We start from the raw sequence: 15,195 nt of genomic DNA, 5'->3' as shown, positions 1-15,195 counted from the left end.
GTTGCTATGTTTGGGTGATTTTGCATCTTTATAGATGCTCAGGTATATCCTAGCACCAGTCACACTCGCATCTCTGACATAATTTACAGATCAAATGAGGCCATTCAACATATACAGTCAAGAATCATGGAATTTTGTAGCACAGAAACTGATCTTTCAGCCAAACATGTCCTTGATGACCAAGCTAGTTCCATTTGGCTATATTTGGCCTATATCCTTCTAAACCTTTCCAATCCATGTATCTGTCTAAATATCTTAAAGGTTAAATTGTTCCTACCATAACTACCTCCTCTGGCAGTTGGTTCAATTCATTCATCATCCTCTGTGTGAGCAAAGGTGCTACACAAAGGTACTGTTTGACCTGCTGAAAACCCAATGGGTGCCAACAACGTAGAGACTCGGTATACAGTGTTGTGCCTTGTAAATGGATCTCTGCTTAATGACAATATATGCTGTATCTCAATACATGAAAGTATTGCAAATTGGTGAGAAGGGTAGTAGTTTATCTTGAGAATTGTTAAAGCATATTGTTGGTTCTTTATAATTTTAAATGAGTTTCAGGCACCACATCTGATTTTAATAGTTTCTTCCTGTGACAGCCATTATTTTTGTTACGTCTCCATGTGTAACAACAAGAGTGCATTGTACAACATGCAGAAATGGTGATGGGAGAGTGACCTTGACAAGACAATTGCATGCACTATCCTTGTTAAACTGGAATAGGACAAGATGCCTGTCCCAGTTATATTGGAAGTCATGGCATGTTTGAGCTCAAGAATGATATAGTTTGTTCATTGAAAAAATCTTTTACAGCAATTCAACTCAAATTAATAGTTTGATGCATTGTTAGAAAGATAGAATAACTTTTTCTAAGACAGCTCCGCTGGTATAAAAATAGAATGTTTACATTCATATAAAAGCCCAAATGCAAAGCTAATGTTTTGTAAGATCACAATAGTCCTTAATTCACTCACATAATGACTTGGCCTCCACAGCCATCTGTGGCAATGAATTCCACAAATTTACAGTATTCTGGCTGGGAAAAAACAACAACTCCTCTTTGCTTTTGTAAAGGTACATCCTTTTATTCTGAGGCTGTGCCCTCTAGTCCTAGTCTCTCCCACTACTGGAAACATTTTCTCCATGTCTATTCCATCCAGTACTTTCCTTATTTGGAATGTTTTAATGAGATCCTCCCTTATTCTTGTAAACATCCAAACAGAGCTATCAAACACTGCTCATGCATTAAACCCTCTCATTCAAGGATCATTCTCATAAATCTCTCTGCATCCTCTCCAATATCTGCCCATCCTTCCTTAGACAAGTGGCCAAATATGCTCACAATACACCAGATGTGTTCTGAACAATGTCTTGGAAAGCCTCAGCATTAGTTTTGCCTTTATGTTCTAGTCCTCTTGAAATGAATGCTGAAATGTTGCATTTGCCTTCCTTACTACTGACTCAACCTGTAAATTAACCTTCAGGGAAACCTGCACTGGGAATTCCAAAATCTTTGGACCTTCAAGTTCTGAATTCTCTTTTCACTTATAAATAATCTCCTTCTTTATTTCTTCTCCAAAACTGCATGATCATACATTTGCCCTTGCTGTATTCCATCTGTCACTTCTTGCCCATTCTCCCAACCTATCCAAGTCCCTCTACAGACTCCCTGCTTCCTCAACATGACACTCCTTCCACTTTGTGTCATCAACAATCTTTACTAAACCATTAATTCCATCATCTAAAAAAATATATATATAATGTGAAATGTATCAGACCCAACATTGTGCCCTGTAAAATGCATCTAGTCACTGGCAGCCAGCAGAAAAGGGCCTTGTATTCCTACACTTTTCTACTTGCCAGTCAACCATTCTTCTATTCATGCTAGTACCTCTCTCATAATACTATGGGCTTCTATCTTGTTTAGCAACCTTGTGTGTGACACCTTGTAAAAGGCCTTCAAGAAATCTAGGTGAACAACATCCTCTGTCACTCCCATGGTGTTGCAGGTACTATTCAGATTTCACACCATTTAGATTTGCTCAGGTTCTTCATTGGGAAAAGTGGCAGAGAATCTGGGAGGGTAACTCCCTTGATTTACCAAGGATGAAAAGGCCTGCTGATTTTTAGTTTTCCAACAGGAAGGGATAAGACAAGAAATTATTCATTGAACCATCACTGCAAATACTTCAATGCACTCCCAATGATATGTGTAGATCACTCTAAATGCAGAGAAATTAGGAAATAATTTAAAAAAAAATATATTTCAGTGCATTGTTTGCTCTCACTGAGTCCAGGTACAATGACTAAAGTTCCAATCACTATCTGTGGTCTGTTTCCAGAGTAATAAGGACAGCAACATAGAAGCCACATTTAAAATTACTCTAGTTAATCAGCCCCATTGTAATGATTTGAAGCCCCTTTTTTTTGTATCACTCATTACATCCATCAGTAAAAAAGTTAAGTGCTCCAAACAATTCATTCATTCGATAATTGCTATCAATGAAATGAAAATAATCATCTTTCAAAGATATTAATACATCTATTCCAAATACAATCATGCCCCTTCATTGGATTTCTGCATCTGGATTGATATTACTCACCCTGAGCAGTGTCCTTGCAATTAGTCCTGTGTTCCCGCACCTATAGACGTAAACCTTCAGGTTTATCAGTAGTAAGGAGGGGAAATGCAATGATAGCCTTAATTTCTAGAAGACAAGAGTACAAAGCAAAGATGCAAAGCTGAGGCTATACAAAGGAATGGTCACACTACGTTTGGAGTATTGCAAACAGTTTTGGGCCCCATAATCTGAGGAATGATATGTTAATGGTTTGCAAGAATGATCCAGGGATGAGAAGAGTGTTTGAGATGAGGTTTCTTCAATCATAGAGTAGTAAATTTTCAGAACTCATTCCCATAGATGGATGTGGAGGCCAAGTCATTGGGTATATTTAAAGTGGAGCTTGATAGTTTCTTGATGAGTAAGGTTATGGGGAGAAGGCAGGAGAATGGTGATGGAAGGAAAATTACATCGTCCATGATCTGAATGGTAGAGCAGACTCAATGGATAGAATGGCCCAATTGTAAGTTTTATTATAGTCTTATAGACTGATGCACATACAGCAATATTCTGGCTATCAGTGGGGTGCAGAGATGTACTTTAACATATTAAGCATGCAATTAAGATTTTTAATTTTTAAAAATTTATTAATCATGATAAACTATACAATGAATAAATACAACTTAAGAAAAAACAGAATACATACATGATATATTATATATAAATAATACCCAGTACAACTCCCAACCCTCCTACCCTAACTCACCCATCCCTCCCCACCCCCCTCTAAACTATCCCCAAAGAAGAAAAAGAAAAGAAAGAAGAGATCACATAACATAATAATCATCAATTAGTTGCCATGGTGCGGAACAACACCATTAATGTGTGGAAAGGATATTAATAATTCAACCCCATATAATCCAAATATGGGCTCCGGTTTAACAAAAAAAATTATTGTGTAAATTATGTTATTTTTCCAATGGAATACAAGATCTCATTTCCCAATCCCATTTCTGAATACTAGTTATTCTCATTTTTCCAAGTAATTGCCAAACATTTTCTCACCACACCTAAAGCCAGTCTCAGAAAAACAATTTGAAATTTATTTAATTTTAACTCCAAACTCAATCTCTTAATATAACCCAACAAAAATACCTAAGGATCAAGTGAAATATTAAATTTAAAAATACCTTCTAAATGTTCCTTAAAAAGTTCCAAAAAGGTTTCACCATCTCACATAATCAAATAGAATGTAAGAAGGAGCCTACTTCCTTATGACATTGCAAGCATATATCCAAAGAAATAAACCTATATTTCCTTAATTTCTCCAGTTAAATATAATTGATGAAGAAAATTATAATGAATCAATCAATACCTTATGTTTACAATTTTAGTCACATTATCCTCACATAGATTCATCTAATTATCCTGAGAAATAGATACAGCCAAATCTTTTTTCCCATTTTAATCTACATTTATGAACATCCAGGTAAAGTATTTTATATTGTAATAAAGCATACATCTCAGATATGAATCCTTTCTTGCCACCTTCAATAATTAAAATTTCGAATTTAGATCAACTAGGTAACTGTAAATCATGCCCAAAATTATCCAAAAATAAAGCTTTATCAATTTGCTAATAAGAAAAAAGTATTCAAAGATGTATGATATTTCTCTTTCATCCTTTGAAATGAAATAAAATATTCTGCTTCATAACAATCTTTTACCAATTTAATGTCTTTTTGATTCTACAACTTCAAAAGTTGATTAAGTGTAAAAGAAAAAAAAGCTGATTTTGATACAAAGGAGTTTTGCCCGAAATTTTACCTTGAGTACCTATAGCTTCATTTTTTATATATACCATAAATCCATTAAGTATTTTAATTCTGGTGAATTATGGTTAATTAATAATTGAGGATTCCATCTATAAATAAACTGATCCACCTTCCTCTCACCAATAATTCAATATTGGCCCATATCAAAGGTTTATCCACTTCAAATATCCTATTAATAAATTTTCACTGTGCCGATTCATAATAATTCTGAAAAATAGGGAGTTGCAAACCTCCTACTGCATACTTCCAAGTTATTTCTGTAATGATACCCTTACCGTTTTATCTTTCCATAGAAACTTCCTCACTAAAGCATTTAAGTCTTTTTTTTTTTTTGAGGAATCTTACAAGGAATAGACTGAAAGAGATATTAAATTCAAAGAAAAATATTCATTTTAATACAATTAACATATCCTATTAATGTAATAGGTAAATCTTTCCATTGATTCAAATCATATTTAATTTTAGAAAATAAAGCCAAGTAATTCAATTTGTATGAATGGTTATAATTACTATCTATCTTAATAGTTAATCCAATCTGACCACTGAAATTTTACAATATACCTACATAAAGAATAATCCACTTCAGCTAATGGCATAATCTCACTCTTTTCCCTTTTAATTTTATAACCTGATATTTCACCATACATCAGTCTATCATGCAAATTCCTCAAAGAACTCAAAGGTTGTGTTAAATATATCAAAACATAATCTGCAAACAAACTTATTTTAAATTCATCAGATTTCACCTTAATACCTTCAATATTACTGTTTTGTCTAATCATCTGAGCCAAAGGTTCAATAACCAATGCAAGTAGAGTTGGTGACAAAGGGTAGCCTTGCCTAGTTGATCTAGTTAACATAAAAGGTGAAGATAACAGTCCATTTGTCACAACTCTAGTACTTCTATACAAGGCCTTTTTCTAACCAAGAAAAAAAGGGCCAAAGTTGATTTTTTTCCAAAACTTTAAATTACAAAAAACTCCATTTTACTCTATCAAAGGCATTCTCTGCATCATGAGAAATAATGATTGGTTGGTTAGATTGCTTCTGATAAGCATTAATTAAAGAAATAAATTTACAGTATTATCTGCTGAATATCAATTTTTAATAAAAATCTACTTGATCTACATGAATTAAGTCTGGTAAATATTTAGCTAACCTATTAGCTAGAACATTTGCCACAATTTTATAATCCACATTCAATAAAGAAATAGATCTATAAAGCCCTGCTTTTAATGGGTCCCTATCTTTCTTATGAATAACTGTAATAATTGGTTTCGAAAAGGAATCTGGAAAAGAACAAACCTCTGGTGTCTGTTTCAATACATCCATCAATAAAGGAATTAATAAGTCCTGAAAGTTTTTATAAAATTCAGAAGTAAAACCATCATCTCCTAGAGAATTCCCACTGGGCATAGATCAAAGTGCATCTATTACTACTTTAACAGTAAAGGAATCATTTAAATCCTTAAAATCCTTATCACTCAAAAAGGGTAAATCCAAACCACATAAAAAAATTATTTATTTTGGCTTCATCTTCCAATACAGAAGTATACAATTTTTCATAAAATTTACAAAACAAATCATTAATTTCCTGAGGTTTATACGTAATCATTGAATCATATCTAATAGCATTTATTGTTCTAGAAGCTTGTTCCAAGCTAATACTTTATGAACTCTTTTGCCCAATTCATAATACCTCTGTCTAATTCTGTAATAATTTCTCAAATTTGTAAGTATGTAACAAATTATATCACAATTTCATATTAACTAAGCATACTTCCTTAATTTTCATAGAATTTTGTTGTAAATCCTTTTCCAAAATTTCTATCTCCTCCTCAAATCTACTAACTTGAGCTATGTTATTTCTTAATTTTGACAACTAAGGAGTTAAATAAGCTTTTAAAGCATCCCATAAAACAAATTTACTAACAACTGAACCTATATATATTTTTAAAAAATCTGTATTTGATCCCTTATAAATTTACAAAATTCAGCATTTTTCAACAGCAAATAATTAAATCTCCAACAATAAACATTCTCAATTTTCTCTGATCCAGTACACATTTTTTAATAGCAAAGAATGATCAGACAAAATCCTACGCTTATATTCAGCCTTCAAAACCTGCCTTGTAATTGTGCTGACACTAAAAATAAACCTATTCTAGAATAAGAATCATGATGAAATGAATAAAATGAAAAATCTTTCTCATTAGGATTTAACCTTCTCCATATATGTATTAAATTCATACCCATTTTGGTCCTAATTACTGATTTTGGAGATTTATCTAATAATGGATCCAAACAATGATTAAAATCACTTCCTACCATAATTTTATCATATTTAAATTAAGAAAATAATCCAACATAAATTTCTCATCATCTACATTAGGAGTATAAATATTCATTAAAATCTAACACTCAGGGAAAAAAAAACAATTGACAATCAAAAGCCTACCAACTGACTCAATAACTAATTCCAATTTAAAAGGTAACTTTTTATTAATCAAAATAGCCACATCTCTTGCTTTTGAATTAAAAGAAGATGCCATAACTTGCCCAACTAAACCTCTTTTTAATTTTATTTTTGATAACTTTATTTAAAAGAACTTAGACAACTTGGAATTAAACATAATGGAAAAAGAAACAATTTTTTGTATATATATGTATATATATATATATATATATATATATATAAAAGAAACAAAAACCCCGACCACCCTCCCACTCCTTCAGCCAACCCCCTTAAGGGGAGCCCAATATAAAGATAATACAATGATTATAAAGAATATTTCAAAGTATTTCTAAATTCATATACTCCAAATAAGAAGACCACATTTTAACAAAAAAACAAATAATTATTGTGCAAATTACATGTAATTTTTTCCATAATAATACAATTTCTAAACTCATTATGCCAGCATGTTATATTAACCTCCACATTATCCTTCCAAGAACTAGGTCCACATTTTTGTGCTACAGATAACACTAGATGTACGAATGCAATTTGAAATTTATCCAACCCTAGTCCTTTCAAAGAAACAATATATCCCAACAAAAAGATTGATGGGTCTAACGATAATTTAATCTTAAATAGTTTTTTTTCCAAAACCAATCTAATTACTTACCAAAATGGTTGTACTTTAAAACAAGACCAAACAGCATGTAAAAAAAGTTCCAGTACATAGTCCACATCTAAAACAAAAATCCAAATGACTAAATCCATATTTATAATTGACCATTCCATAACGTACATTCGTCATTTTAGTTACACTATCATAGCACATAACCTCCCAACTATCTTCCAGAAAAATATAGGGTAAATCGCTTTCCTATTTAAGCCTGGATTTCTCCCATTCTGGTTTATCCATACTATCCTGTAACAATTGGTACATATCTGAAATATAACTTTTCTTAGGTACAGAAGAAATCAAACACTCAAATTTCATCAACATGGGTAAATTCATCTCTTTACCTTAATTATCTTTTCTCAGAGCTCTGAGTTCATAATATGCAAACAGAGAATTTACAGATATATCAAATTTCTCCCTCAATTGAATAAAAGAAAGAAATTGGCCTTCTTCAAAACAATCCTGAATTATCTTTATTCCCTGAGAATTCCATCTCTTTAAATTATTTTTAAACATTCAGAAAGCTGGTTATGATATAACGGGGTCTGAATTTGATCCTAAAGCCCTATTTCTTTTAACCCATATCCTTAACAAATGTTTTAATACCAGCATATTACATTCCCACAATAAATCCACATTCCATTTAAATATAAACTGATGTATCTCAACTTCAGATATACAAGCCATTTCCACCTTTGTCCAACTCGGAGGTTGGTCCACATCAATCAATCTGTTAACAAATTTCAACTGAGCTGCATCATAATAATTTTGAAAGTGAGGTAACTGCAATCCAATTTGTATATTTCCATGTAATTTTATGTAAAGCTACTCAGGCTAATTTTCCTTTCCATAAAAACTCCCGCACTGCCCTATTCCGGTCATGAAAAAACCCTTTGAAATTAAACATGGAATAGACTGAAACAAATATTGAATTCGAGGAAAAGTATTCATTTTAACACAATTTACTCAATCAATTGATGTTAACGGCAAATCTTTCCGTTTAATTAAATCCATTTTAATCCTTTTTTAATTAAGGGACATAATTTGATCTGACCACTTCAATTTATAATACATTTATATTCTGAATAATCTCCATCCCCAACTGGCATTATTTCACTCTTATCCCAATTTACTTTATATCCAGATAACTCAAAATTTTAACAAACAAGCTTGTAAATATTGCAAAGACTGTTCCGGTTCTGTCAAATATACCAGCACATCGTCCACAAATAAATTAATCTTATATTCATCCTCCACAATTTTCATTCCTTTAATCTTATCATTCTGTTTTATTGTCTGAGCTAACGGTTCAATAGCCAATGCAAATAAGGCTGGTGACAATGGACAACTTTGTCGAGCTGAACGCGTTAAGTTAAATGATAAAGAAATTTGACCATTTGTCACCACCCTAGCAGTTGGATTTGTATATAAGGCCCTAACCCAGCCAATAAAATAAGGGCCAAAATTAAACTTCTCTAACACCTTAAACAAAAAATTCCACTCGACCAAATCAAAGGCCTCATCCACATCCAGCTCATCAAGTGGTTGGGATGCTGTCTAAATGCAATGACTAATGTTATCAATCTAAGAATATTATCAGACACATTTATATTTTCTAATAAAACCTGTTTGATCTATATGTATCAACTTCGTGAAGGTGTTAGTGAATAGACTTGTCATAATTTTATAATCTACATTTAATCAAGAAATAGGTCTATACAAAGATACTTTCAATGGATCCCTATCTTTCTTAGGAATCACAGCACTTGAACAAGATTCCGGTAACAACTGCTCCTTTGTTACTTGCTGCCACACATCTCCAAATATAGAGGATAAATCTTCATAAAATAATTTATAAAATTCAACAGAAAATCCATCATCTCCTGACGACTTTCCATTTGGCATCTCTTGTATAGCCTCTTTAATCTCAAAATCCGTAAATGGAGCTTCCAATTCTTTAACCTCATTCTCCTCTAAAACAGGTAAGTTTAATTCAGATAAATAGGATTTGATAGAACCAGCATCCTTCTTTCCCTCAGAAGTATATAATTTTTGATAAAATTAATAAAACTGATCATTAATTTCCTGAGGTTTAGGTAACTACTGAATTCTTTTTCACACCATTAATAGTTTGTAAAGTCTGTTCTGTTTTTTATTGCGATGAGCTCGCTCACCCAGTTCGTAATAATATTGCTTAGATCAATGAAGTAGACGCTCATACTGATAAGTTTGCAAAGTATTATAATGTAGTTTCAACTTCATTAAAGCAGCTTTTTTGTCTTCTCTAGCATCTTTCTGAAATTCCTTTTCCAATTCAGCATTTGTTTCTCTAATATTAAGCTTTCCGCTGCATAATGCTTTTTAACTTTCATAGTATAACTAATAATTTGCCCTCGTAAATATGCTTTCAAAGCATCCCACAATACAAAATTACTACGTACTGAATTGACATTCTCAGCCAAAAACAAAGTAACCTGCTCCTTAACAAAAGTAATAAACTCCGGTTTCTTCAATAGCATTGTATTAAACCTCCATCTATAAGATTATTGTACTACTTCTGAACCTACACAGGAAAAAAGTAACATAGAATTATCCGATATAATCTGACTTTTATACTCAACCTGTAATACTCTACCTTGCCGATCTGCCGAAACAAAAAAAAATCTATTCTAGAAAAGGAATCATGTCTAGAGGAATAAAAAGAACTCTTTCTCTGTAGGGTTTACTCTCCTCCAAACATCAACCAAATTCAAGTCCTTCATCAAAGCTCCTATTTGTGCTGTCATCTTTGATTTCCTTATACTTTAAAAAGATTGAAGAAGTTTTTTTTTTAATGTAAGAACCAAGTGGAGTGTAATAGAGAAAAAGTGGAGAATTTGTTCATGGATTGGGGATCCATAAGAAGGAAATTTTGAAGAAGATTGATTCATTAGAAAATCAGAGTCGAAGAAATAACGTAACAAATTGTAGGTCTTCCAGAAGATGTAGAAGGTTCTGATCTGGTAAAGTTTTTTTTTAAAGAAATGGATTCCTGAAGTTTTGGGCAAGGAATTTTTTACTGGATCGTCTGGAGTTAGATTGAGCACATAGAGCACTAAGGAAGATGCCATTTCCAGGCCAACCACCACAAGTAGTTTTGATTCGCTGTTTGAAATATCAGGATAGAGAAATGATATTATAAATGGCACTGCAGAAAGCATGGCAGAATCAGGCTCCAATGAGGAACCAGAATAATAGGGTGTTATTTTAATGCGGATTTGAGTCAAGAGATTATTAGAAGGTGCGAGAATTTAATTCAGCTAAGGAAGTATTGTGGCAAAAAAATATATAAATTTGCTTTTTGTTATCCGGCGGTATTGATAGTTTTTATGGGAACTTTCAATCTCAATTCTTTGAAAATGATCATAATGCATTAATGTTTGCTAATTCATTGCCAGATTTATTAGGAAATGGACAATCATCATTATTGTTACCTAAGGGGAGGATAAATGGCAATGGAAATGGGAAGAATGGAAAACATGGAAAGAATGGGAAGAAAGTTGAATTGACAAAGTCTTCTTGATATTGAAGATCTGGAGCAATCAGTGGGACTGGAACCATTGGGTTGATTATTTTTTTCAGTACTTCGTGAAAGTCTGACTTGGGGGTGGATGACACTGAGACCTTTAGTCATCCGCCACTAGTGGGTTTTACCACACCCAGATTTTCAAGGGCTACCTCTTTTTTAGTAGTTTGTTTTGGGGACTGTTAGTTTCTTTTTCCTTTTTTTGGAATTTTTACATAAGGGGGGGGTTAGAATATTAAGGGAATTAGAAGGTGAACATTATTTTATAGTAGTGGAATATATTATTAGATTAAGACATATTTAATTTGAATTTTGCAACTTTTAATGTTCAGGGTGTGAATAACCCAATTAATTGTAAACAAATTTTGGCTTATACAAGAAAAATCAAAGTTGATATTACTTTTTTGCAAGAAAAACATTTAACTGAAAAAGAACATTTGAAATTGAAGAGAGATTGGATTGGCCATGTATTTTTTCTTCTTTTAATTATAAAATGAAGGGTGTGGTGATTTTAATTCATAAGAAATTACAGTTTGAATTGGAATCATTTGAAGGAAATGCTGTGAGGGTTTTGATGGTTAATTGTAAATTTTTTGCTGAATCATGGACTTTGTTAAATATTTATGCACTTAATGTAGATGATGAATTGTTTATGTTGGAGTCTTTTCTTATTGCTTAATCAGGCCAATAATAATATTTTGGTCGGGGGAGATTTTAATTGTGTTTTGGATCCTTTATTGGAGAGATCTCTGCAAAGTACTCCTTTTAATTTCTGATGTTCCTTTTCAGTCAAACATGTCTCTTGCAAAAAAACAACATCAACCTTCAATTTTGTTTTAAATATACGCCAACACCCTTTTTCTCTTAATTGGATTATTATGCCCATTAACATTAAAAGTACCAAAATTTAAATTGGCCATTAAGACATAACAATAGTCACCTCACCACACATGGTTAAGCACCTTCCCAAGGCAACAACAAAAATAAGGCCAAAAGATCTCTTACAAAGAAAAAAATGCTATTTAAAAGAAAAACAAACAAAAATATACAATAAGCAGTATTATCTCCCTCAATTATATGGGAGTGACCAATGCCACAAAGTAGCTGACAACTTCAGAAGGATCAGTAGCTGAACAACCTCCCCCAAACAGAACCAAAAAAATATAAAAAAATATTTCAAGTATGAAATGCTTCCTCCAAATCTCTATTAACCTGATCATCATCAATATCAATACCAATCAACCATTGAAATTCCATCTCTCGCTTTCCATTCTTCCTCTTTATAACCAAAACAGGTTGTTGAGGAAACCTTTCTTGACTTTGCACCTATTTTTTAATGGATAAAGAATTAGAAAATGTAAGAGCTTCAGCATCATCAATAAAAAATCTGAGATTGATAATCTCCATAAAAACTTTAAGAACAGCAGGATTCAGTAAAGCAAATTTGTATCCTTTCTTCCACAAGACAGCCTTAGCCGAATTAAATTTTTTACTAATTTTAATAACTCAAATCAGCATAATGAAAGACTATTATTTTTAACTACTGAAGGGCCCTGATTACTCCTCGCATTTTGAACAGCAACTCTTAAAATAAACCCTCTATCTTCATAATGCAGACATCTAATCAAAATAGAATGTGGAGCTTGACCAGGAGGAGGCTTCCTCCTTGTTGCTCTGAGCTCTGTTCAGTTCCAGACCATTTGGAAAATATTCTTCTTCTTCTTCTTCTGCTTCTTCTGCTTCTTCTTCTTCTTCTTCTTCTTCTTCTGCTTCTTCTTCTGCTTCTTCTGCTTCTTCTTCTTCTTCTTCTGCTTCTTCTTCTTCTTCTGCTTCTTCTGCTTCTTTTGCTTCTTCTGCTTCTTCTGCTTCTTCTTCTTCTTCTGCTTCTGCTTCTGCTTCTTCTTCTTCTTCTGCTTCTTCTTCTTCTTCTTCTTCTTCTTCTTCTTCTTCTTCTTCTTCTGCTTCTTCTGCTTCTTCTTCTTCTTCTTCTGCTTCTTCTTCTGCTTCTTCTTCTTCTTCTTCTTCTTCTTCTTCTGCTTCTTCTGCTTCTTCTGCTTCTTCTGCTTCTTCTTCTTCTTCTTCTTCTTCTTCTGCTTCTGCTTCTGCTTCTTCTTCTTCTTCTGCTTCTTCTTCTTCTTCTTCTTCTTCTGCTTCTTCTGCTTCTTCTTCTTCTTCTTCTTCTGCTTCTTCTGCTTCTTCTGCTTCTTCTTCTTCTGCTTCTGCTTCTGCTTCTTCTTCTTCTTCTGCTTCTTCTTCTTCTTCTTCTTCTTCTTCTTCTTCTTCTGCTTCTTCTTCTTCTTCTTCTTCTTCTTCTTCTTCTTCTTCTTCTTCTTCTTCTTCTTCGCTGGACTGAGAGAGGTCAGGTCCCCTCACAGCCTGGGCCGCACTCGATGTAATACACATGTGTGAAGTTTTGCGCATGCGCAATTGTTCCTCCTGGACCAGAGGAGGATGACGTTGGGTGCCGGTGCCATCTTCTCCAGTGCTGTGTGAAATCAGCACCAGTGTAGATTGGATCGTACTGGAGGACTGGTACTGTGGACGAGGATGAGGACACATCGAGTCCAGAGGCTCCACTTGCAAGGTAGGCCTCAGCACTTGTTAACTGTTTAGTAGTTGTTTTCTTTGCTGGTTGAACTTTTGTTTTCTTTAAATGTAAAACTTAAAACGGGTTTTGAATAGTTCTGCCAGGGGGAGGTATTTTTCCATGTATTCTCCCTACACCATCAGGCCATGCTCCCAATTAAGAAATTATTACATTCACATCCAAAAGTGTGTTTTTGATAGTTATTAATTCTGAATAATTGGTCCTTTGTTCCTGATAATTCCCTTCATTCAACTGCACTCCAATAAGAGTGGAAACCAAATGGTCATGCAGCAGATTTTTTTTAAATTTATTTCACCTATTCAACACTTGTCTTCCGAGCTAAATTAACCATTTCAAGAATGGAAGAAAAGTTCATCAGGTGAGAGAAAGTCAGCGGAGAGACAGAGTGATTGTTTCATTTCAATGACTTTTCATTGGAAATGGGAAGACACTGAAAACCAAGTCCACATCTCTAGGAAAGAGCAGTCCAATATTCTTCAGGCTGATGGGGATTAATTACTCCCAATTGCCATCCCTAAAATGGAAGCGGAGTAGCACACACTGATCACTTGTCCTGTTCTCCTATGTTGAGAAGACTTTGGTCATTTGGTTCCCCTTTTTGTCCATCGATCCCACTTTTCACAAATATAAAACAGCTGAATGTCCACAGACTTCTGGGGCAGAGATTATCTTCTGAGTAAGGATGTTCTCTTCATCTCTAGTTTAAAATGCCCGACCCTTAATATCAGATTCCACTGATAATTCATAAATCTTCTTGGCCTCTCATATCAATCACTCTTATTCTTATAAACTCTGATTAAAAACAGGCCATTCCCCTACAAAGGGAAGTCCCATCATTTCAGTATTCAGCCCAATAATGTTAGTTACACATTGACTGCATTAATCTGAGTAGTGTGCCAAAACATAGTGAACAGAAATTCAGTGACTATGTGTAGTTTAGATGGCTGGCTCCTCCCTTGGCTCCACCCTCACCTACCCCAATATAAACCCTGGCTTTCCCACCTTACCTCAGATTCACCTGAGGACTATTGTATCTACCGGCCATTGATTGTAAGCTATTAAAAGCACATTTGTGCTCCTTTCAAGTCTCTGAGTGCAATCAATTGCATTACAATCCCTAAAGCCACCTGAAGTTCAGCTGATAATGGAAGGCAATGCATTTTTAAGGGGGGAAGATTTTATCGTCATAGTGAGGACACACTGGGTGTAGTAAGAAAAGAGGCCCAGGCACCTCCTTAAAGCCTTCATGGTCTTTGGGATCAGGAAGTCTAACAGTGGGTGCATTTGATTGGAGTCAGGATCTATGATTCCATCTTCCACCACATGGTCCAGAATAGCAGACATTTTGTCCGGAACACACACTTACTGTAGTTGTTCGTGAGATTCAGGAATTTCCTCATGTGGAGAAACATCTGAAGGTTGGCATCGTGGTCTTCCAGAGTGTGTCCACAAATAGGGACATTGTTGAGATAAGGGAAGGTGGCCTTCAACCCAT

General features: G+C 33.9%; 1 long non-coding RNA gene across 7 annotated transcripts in view; it reads right to left on the bottom strand.

The window, feature by feature from the left end:
* LOC138757038 (uncharacterized) overlaps positions 1 to 15,195 on the bottom strand; it is a 165,338-nt gene that overhangs the window by 32,396 nt on the left and 117,747 nt on the right. For 2 of the 7 annotated variants that reach the window (XR_011353300.1, XR_011353307.1), the window contains one exon: positions 7,525 to 7,591. The exons of 4 other annotated variants lie outside the window; for them this stretch is intronic. This is a non-coding gene — a long non-coding RNA (uncharacterized lncRNA). Of the gene's footprint in view, positions 1 to 2,603; positions 2,644 to 7,524; positions 7,592 to 15,195 lie in introns of all 7 variants that reach the window. One more of the 7 variants, XR_011353306.1, reaches the window with a different exon arrangement.

Source organism: Narcine bancroftii, chromosome 1 (genome assembly GCF_036971445.1).
Source record: "Narcine bancroftii isolate sNarBan1 chromosome 1, sNarBan1.hap1, whole genome shotgun sequence".
NCBI lineage: Eukaryota > Metazoa > Chordata > Chondrichthyes > Torpediniformes > Narcinidae > Narcine > Narcine bancroftii.
Note: the sequence above shows the minus strand (reverse complement) of the source record. Positions and strands in the feature narration are given on the sequence as shown.